This window comes from Sorex fumeus, unplaced genomic scaffold (genome assembly GCF_029834395.1).
Source record: "Sorex fumeus unplaced genomic scaffold, SorFum_2.1 ptg000070l, whole genome shotgun sequence".
Taxonomy (NCBI): domain Eukaryota; kingdom Metazoa; phylum Chordata; class Mammalia; order Eulipotyphla; family Soricidae; genus Sorex; species Sorex fumeus.
The window spans coordinates 12,222,502-12,228,501 of record NW_026606127.1 but is presented as its reverse complement, the minus strand read 5'-3'; the positions used below and the strand labels follow the sequence as shown (position 1 = coordinate 12,228,501).

The window sequence follows — 6,000 nt, the reverse complement described above, 5'->3', positions numbered from 1 at the left end:
TAGATATTTTGAAGTCAAGTAGAAACAGCCAGGAAGCTCACCAGAAAAGAGTTCTCCTGGGTCGAAAACATCATCACCTCTGGCGTGAGAGCATAGAGAAAATAACGTTTCCATTTTATGCCATGTTAAAGCAAGCCAGACATGATCTTGGAAAGTTTGTCAAAGGAAAGCATGGCTATAGGAAGGATAAGAATACAACTGAATCTTAGAGGTAAAATATACAAGTGAAGAAAAGGTCAAGAATTAGGCGGTATGATGGCGACCAGGTATAATAAGAAAAGCATTTTTTAAAAAATAAAATGCAATGAGACATCAAAAAAGACCTTTTTAAATGTTTAAGAACAGGGATATAACTCAGGGATAGAGCATTTGCGTTCCATTGTATGATGATCTAGGATTGATCCTTAGCATTGCAAACAGCATTATTTTTTAATTTTTAATTTCTTTCTTTCTTGCTTATTTGCTTGCTTGTTTTTCTTGTTTTTTTTGGGTCGCACCTGGCTATGCATATGGGTTATTTTTAATTTTAAAAAATTATAATTTTTATTTTTTACCTGTGGTTTAAAATGAAACCTAAAATATTTTAGAGTAAATATATGTGAAGGAGAATAAAATTCACGGGAACTATTTAGTGTTCTTAATGATACAGCAGTCAGAATTTTGAGGTTAATTTTATGGGTAGTGCATAAATAATTTTTCCCCATTATGAGGGCTGTCTTTTTAGCATGGTCACCATTTTTCTAAGTTGCAGAAACGTCTTAGTTTAATGTAGTCTCATTTGTTTATCTTCATTTCCTCTTCCTTGGTCAGTGGTGTTTCATTCTAGAAGTTTCCCTTAGCTTTAATGTCATGGAGGGATCGTCCCACATTTTTCTCCATATATCTTAAGAATTCAGCTATGATATTGAGGTTTTTAATACATTTGATCTGACTTTGTGCCTGGCACTATAAAGAGGTCTGAGTTCAATTTTTTTTTTTGCATGTCGCTGTCCAGGTTTCCCAGCACCACTTGTTGAAGAGACTTCCTTGCTCAACTTCATATTTCTTGAGCCTTTATGAAAGATTAGGTAATAGCAATCTGAGGGCCAGCGTCAGGATATTTGACTATATTCCATTGACGTGAGGCCTGCCTTTATCTGAATATCATGTTATTTTGATTACTACGACTTTGTAGTAGGGTTGCAAGTTGGGGAAGCTGTTCCCTTCTTCTTTTTACCAAATATTGCTTTAGCTCTTCATGGGAGTTTATTGTTGTGTATGAGTTTCAAGAGTGTTTAATCTATTTCTTTGAAAAATGTTATGGGTAACCTTATAGGAAGTGCAGTAAATCTTTATAGAGCTTTGGGGTGTATTGCCATTTTGACAGTGTTAATCCTCTCAATCCATGAGCATGGGATGTGATTCCATTTCCTCGTATACTCTCTTATTTCGTGAAGTAGAGTTTGTAGGGTTTTTTTTTTTTGTATAGTTCCTTAACATTTTATCATTTATCACTTAACTTCCCCTTAGTTGTCGATTTGCTCGAGCGGGCGCCAGTAACGTCTCCATTTGTCCCTGTCGCGTGCTAGTGTAGCCCAATGGCACCTGTTTGATCCAGGAACATGAAGGGCCTCAAACCGATCGTTCATGATCTTGACGAAGAAGTCTGACCATCTGGAAGGTGGGCGGCCACGCGGTCTTTTGACATCCCGTGGAATCCAGTTGGTAACAGCTCTAGTCCTGCGGTCGTCTCTAAATCTCATTACGTGACCAGCCCATCTGATTTTTGACACCTTGGCATAAGAGACAGTGTCCCTGATTCTTGATCGGCGATGGATGTAAGAACTCTCGATTATCTCTCTCATTTGAGTGAAACGTGATATTCCAAGCATAGCTCTTTCTATTCTTCTTTGGGAGACCTGAATACTGTTCTCATCTTGTTTGCATAGGGCCCAGGTCTCTGAGGCATATGTTAATGCAGGAAGAACAGTGGAATCAAAGAGATGTGCCCGGAGCCGGAGGTTCTTCTTCCTCTTAGCTATTTATTCGACGTTCTTGAAGGCGTTCCAAGCCGCTCTCTGCCTCCTACACAGCTCGGGTGCCAGGTCATTTGTCATGTTGACCTCTCGACCTAGGTACACATAGCTGTTGCATTTGGAGATAGTCATTCCATTGAGAGCGAATGGGGCATCAGGAACAAGGCTGTTTCGCATAAACATTGTCTTCATAAGATTCAGCTGTAGTCCTACCTTTCCACACTCAGGGTCAAAGTCGGCCAGCATTTATGCTGCTTGGCTGATGTTTGGTGTTATTAAAACAATGTCATCAGCAAAGCGGACGTGGTGTAGTTGCCGACCATCTATCTTCACTCCCATTCCTTCCCATTCCAGTCGTCGCATGATGTTCTCGAGGGTGGCACTGAAGAGTTTCAGTGAAAGGGTATCACACTGCCGCACCCCTCTCTTGACATCAACGATCACTTCTTTGTTGAATGGTGAGATCCTGCTAGTGAAACTGTAATACAGCTCACGGAGGATCCTGATGTACTAGCCTTGAATGCCCTGATTGGCTAGGGCTTCAGTGAGCACTTCCGTCTCAACAGAATCAAAGGCCTTCTTTTAATCAATGAACGTTAAACAGAGCTGCACCTTGAACTCCCGAGAAACCTCAATGAGCTTGGTTATCGTGTGGATATGGTCGATGGTGCTGAATCCTTTGCGGAACCCTGCTTGCTCGCATGGTTGTCCTTCATCTAGTGTTCTGCCAATCCTATTTAGGATGACTCGAGTGAACAACTTGTAGATGACAGACAATAGGCAGATCCGGGGATAGTTGCCAATGTCATGGATGTCTCCCTTCTTGAACAGTAGTATGGTCCTGCTGGTTTTCCATTGGGATGGAAACTTGCATTCAGACAGGTAGCGAGTGAAGAGCCGAGCCAGTGTATTGATGAGTACTGACTGCAGGTTCTTCAGGTGTTCAGGTCTGACCTTGTCTGGGCCGGGTGCTGTTTGTTCCTTTACCAACGAAATGGCGTGTCGGATTTCGAAGGGAGAACGTTGGGAACAACATATCCATCCTGTGGAATTTGGTATGTCGGCAAGTGGACATGGTTATCGAAGAGATTTGAGCAGAAGTCATGGTAATCTTCTCCATTGTCGTTCTGGAGGATGTGATGGATCCATCAGGACGTCGGAGGGCAGTTTTCTTGGTCTTATAGTTGGCGAAGGACAGGCAGGCATTACGAATACTTTTCCTGGCTTCTGCCGCATCTACCAGTACTTCTGCTCTTCTCTCTTTGAGGTCTTCCTTGATCACATCTCTGCACTGCTTTGGGAGCTGGGACATTAGCTTGCGGTTGCCTGAGGCATGCGTCAAACCACGCAGGCGAATTAGCTCAAGAGTTTTCGAAGATAGTCGATTTTTTGTGGCTATCTCTCTCTTGGCATTCCTCGCACATTCATGGAGGTGCTGAACCAGTGGATCGTATTCCTCGTCAATGTTGTCAACAATGGCATCTACCCATGTTGCCGCAATAGTACCAAAGTATAGTTCCTTAACATTTTAGTTGATTCTAATATACTCGATTTTCTGAGGTATTATTGTGAATGGGATTGTTTTTCTCTATCTCTTTTTTTCTCTTTCATTTGAAATATATGGGAAAGCCATGGACTACCGGATATTGATTTTGTAATATGCTACTTTACTAACAAATCTATTTTTCCCAGGAGCTTTTTTGTAGATTCTTTGGGATTTTCCAAGTATAGTATCATGTCATCTCCAAATAGTAAAAGCTTGAGTTCTTCCATTTTTATATGGATGCCCTTGATATCCTTTCTTTTTACCGAAATCCTATGGCAAGTACTTCAAGTACTATGTTGAATAGGTGTGGTTAGAGTGGGTAACTTGTTTTGTGCCTAATTGTATTCTGGGATTCTAGCTCATTGATTTCTGCTCCAAGCCTTTAGTTTTCTCCCCGTTGAGAATAATGCTTGCTGTGGGTTTGTGGTAGTTTACTTTGACTAGATTGAAGAAAGTACTTTCCACTCCCATTTTGTTGAGAGTTTTTCATCATGAATGGGTGCTGGATCTCATCAAATGCTTTATCTACATCTATCGATATGATGATATGAATTTTTTCTTTATTTTATTGAGATGGTGTATTCTGTTGATTGACTAGAGAATGTTAAGCCATCCTTGCATCCCGGGATAAACCTACTTGGTCATAGTGTGTGATCTTTTGTTGAGTTTCTGGATTCTCTTTGCTGGTATTTTCTTGAGAATCTGTGTATCTGTATTCATCAAGGAAATAGGTCTGTAATTTTCATTTTTTGTGGTGTCTCTGTCTGTTTTGAGTATTAGGGTGATCTTTGCCTCATAGAAACTATTTGAGAGCATTTCTGTTTCTTCAATTTCCTGTAAAATCTTGAAAAATGTTGGCAGCAGTTCCTCTTTAAAGGATTTAAATGTTTCACTATTGAATCCATCTGGGCCAGGCATTCTGTTTGGGGGTATATTTTGACCATCATTTCAATTTCCTTGGTAGTGATAGGTTCAAGTATTCCAAATCTTCTTGGTTCAGCCTTGGGAGGTAATTGGAATCCATTAATTTATCAATTTATTCAAGATTCTCTCATTTCCTGCTGCAAAGCTTCTCAATATAATCTCTGATGATCCTATGGATTTCTGTACTTTCTATTAGGATAACCCCCTTTGCATTTCTGATTCGATTTATTAGAATTCTTTCTGTTTCTTTGAGAGGTTTCTAGAGGTTTATTGATCTTATTTATTTTCTCAAAGAACCAGCTTTTGCTTTTATTGGTCTTCTGGATTGTATTTTGGGTTTCTAGCTCATTGATTTATACTACAAATTTTATTATTTCCTTGCTTCAGCCTAGTTTGCACTCCTTTTGTTGGTCATTTTCCAAAATCTTGAGCTCTAATTTATTCATGTAGGCCCTTTCTTTCTTCCTGATGAATTCTGGCAGAGCTATACTCTTTCCTCTTAACACTGCTTTTGCTGTGTCCCACAAGTTCTGCTAGCTCGCGTCCTCATTCTCATTTGTTTCTGGAAACTTTTTATTTCCTCTTTGATTTCTTCTCTAAGCCAACGGTTGTTCATTACTTCCCTTAAATAAAATATTTCCTTGCTGAGATTTAGTCTGTTTGATCTATTGAGAAGTGACAAAGTAGTGTTGAAATCTCCACCTAGTACTGTTTTGCTATCAATGTTTTTTTTAAGTCTATTAGAAGTTGATTTTAAGTATTTTGCTGTTTTGTCATTGAGCATCTACATTGAGGAGGGTGAGTTCTTTCTGATGTACAGATCCCATGATCATGAAGAAATGACATTCACTGTCTCTTATAACCTTTAGCCTGAAGTCCATGTGGTCTGATACTAGTATGGCTACTCCAGCTTTGTGGAGGTGTTCTTTTCTTGAAGACTTGTTTTCCAGCCTTTTACTTTTAGCCCATGGTTGCTTTAATTGCTCAGATGTGTTTCTTGCAGGCATCAGAATGTTGAGTTCAGTTTTCTAATTCATCTTCCTATTCTGTGCCTCTGAATTGGCACATTTAGTCCATTGACATTGAGAGAGATTGTTGTTATGGGGATTTGTGCTATCTTTATGTAGAATTTTTGTACTTGTGGGGATTGCCTTAGCTTAAAGTAGCCCTATTAGTTCTTCTTGCAACAAAAATATGGAACTCTTTACAAGTTTGCATGTCGTCTCTGTGCAAGGACCATGATAATCTCTGTATCATTTCAATTTTAGTATATGTGTAACCAAACCTAGTAGGAGTTAATTTTTCTCTTCTGATTACTTTGAATGTTGTCCTTACATACCCTATGGCAGAGAGTGGTACCTAATCAAGGAAAGTATTTCAAAGCAGCTTGATAGATTTAGAACTTTAATGTCCCAGAAAGAAAAATATGGTTTTTACCATATTATCTTTTACCATAATCAACGCATCAGTTTTACAAAATAATTCTTTTGAAGATGTTATATGAGTCCTGTTTAA

General features: G+C 39.2%; 1 pseudogene; it reads right to left on the bottom strand.

The window, feature by feature from the left end:
• Nucleotides 1-5,673: 5,673 nt before the first annotated feature.
• Nucleotides 5,674-5,770, bottom strand: LOC130036981 (uncharacterized; annotated as a pseudogene).
• Nucleotides 5,771-6,000: the final 230 nt, after the last annotated feature.